Source organism: Fukomys damarensis, unplaced genomic scaffold (assembly GCF_012274545.1).
Source record: "Fukomys damarensis isolate Sample0158 unplaced genomic scaffold, DMR_v1.0_HiC HiC_scaffold_28, whole genome shotgun sequence".
Lineage (NCBI taxonomy): Eukaryota > Metazoa > Chordata > Mammalia > Rodentia > Bathyergidae > Fukomys > Fukomys damarensis.
In genome coordinates this window covers 30073813-30076261 of record NW_022900940.1, presented here as the reverse complement: position 1 = coordinate 30076261, position 2449 = coordinate 30073813, and positions in this window count along the sequence as shown.

Below are 2449 nucleotides of genomic sequence, written 5' to 3'. Positions count from 1 at the left end.
CCTGGAACTGTGTAGCCCAGGTTGGTCTAGAATTCATAGTGATCCTCCTGCCTCAGCCTCCCAAGTGCTGGGATTACAGGCATGCGCCACCATGCCTGGCCTTCCTGATTTATTTTTTAAATTTTTATTTATTATATATCTTGATATAGAGTTGTATGTCTTTATATAATAAAATGCTTTAAGGTTTGCTCCATCTTCTTCAATTTTATAAAAAATTTCAATACTCAGAGGTCAAATATTCAATATTACTTTTACACAAGCTTATAATTTTTGTAATAAAATAAGAACTATTTTTCTCATAAAAATCGTGGGAAACTTGATTAAAAACAAAAAGTTATTTAAGAAAACATTCTCTTTGCCTCTGCTTCACAAAGGATGTTTCAGCCTACAAAAATACATCAATGTATTATGCCATATTACTATAACAATGATTAAAAACCTAATGATCATCAAATATATAAAATGTACTTGACTGTCTGATAATAAACCTGGACCTCAAATATTTTTTAAACTTCAACTAATCTAATGTAGCACCAAGGTTAAGACTTTCTGTTCTATGTCTTTTTCGCATATTTGAAGGAGCTCTTCCTAAAGATAAACTTGTAAAATTAATTGGGGATCAACCTATTGCCATTAAAAATTTCAAATCATATTGTGAAATACATAGGCTCCAACGTGGTAGTGCTTACATTAGAAACTTCCTTCACCTACTACTTTAATCAAACTGTATAATTAACTGGAAGGGAATCCCAGATTTTTAGTGTTTTGAGTGGGTATGAAAAGAGTGATCCATTTGAGGAATTTGATGCATGCACAGTCTACCAATACGTCACTGATCCGTAAAGGATTTCTTTCATGCAGAATTAAGATATCCCAGAAGGTGGCTGTCATATAATCTAGACCCACAAGTATATCCAGGAATTGCTCAAATGCAAGTGTAGGCTAGAAGTATGTTTGAACTGTTTGAATTGAACCTGATATTTAAGATTAAAGCAATGTATCACAATTCAGGTTACCAGTACAACAATAACAAAGATCCCACAGGAACAGAAAGAATGTGATTTCTAGCTACTATTTCTATCAATCTATTCTGAGTCTCTACAATTAATATTAATGTGAATTCTGCAAGATTATTGTAGGGGAGGAATGTATTATTCACAGAAGACAATGACTTAAGGAACTCAAAGTACTCACTATTTACATCTCAAACATTGCTGCAATAATCACGGTATTGAAATTCAAAAATGCAAATCTTGTTTCTGACAATAAATCAGCCATTGCCCTAGTCGAATTTAAGAAAGGAAACATTATGGCTTTTATCACCCTTTTCTTTTCTTTTTTTCACCTTTAATTGAGTTTCTTGGTACATTTTAGGGATACAGTACAGTTACATTCATTGTTGGGATCTTGTACCTCTACATGACAAGTTTTGATTCTCATTTTTTCCCCTTACCTCTGCCCTCCCTTCACCCCCTCCTCCCCTCTCCATTTACAAACACTTTAATTTCATCTTTTCATTATCTCACATTTTTTTCTTTTCCCTTATTACCCTTCCCCTACCCATCCCACCTTCCCTACACCTTTAGCTCCTTTCTTCCCATTTTTAAATGTCAGTAATCTTATTAGAATCTTATGCATTGTTGCAGATTATTCACACCAGGGAAACTATTTGGTATTTACACATGTGTGACTTATTTATTTCACTTAGGACTATATCTTCAATATGTATCCATTTTCCTATGAATGAATCTATTTTCTCATTCTTTATGGCTGAGTAATATTCCATTTTATAGAAAAACCACATCTTCTTTATCCAGTTTCCAATGGATGGGCAAATGGGCTGTTTCCAAGATTTACCTATTACAAACTGTGCCACTATAAACATGGGTGCACATACTTCTATGTGATATGATTCTTTTAGTTCTCTTGGAAAGATACCCAAGAGAGGGATGGCTGGGTCAAATGGAACCTCCAGTCCAAGCTCTTTGAGGTATCTCCATATTGATTTCCATAGTGGTTGCACCAGTCTGCACTCCCACCAACAATGGAGAAGGGTTCTCTGCCCACAACCCCGCCAACATTTGTTATTGTGTGATTTCTTGATAGTAGCCATTCTTTGTGGGGTGAGGTGGAATCTCAGTGTTGTTTTCATCTGCATCTCTCGGATGACCAGTGATGTGGAACATTTTTTCAAATATTTTCTTGCTGCTTTGACTTCTTTCTCTGAGGAATGTCTGTTCATTTTGGATGCCCATTTCTGAATCGGGTGTTTATATTTGGGGGGACTGATTGTTTTGAGTTCTTTACATATCCTTGATAATAGTCCTTTGTCTGAGGAACAGCTGGTAAAAATTTTTTCCCACATTGTAGATTGTCTCTTAGTTCTGCTAATGGTTTCTTTTGAAGTACAGAAGCTTTTTAGTAAGATGAGATCCCAGTTGTTGATTCT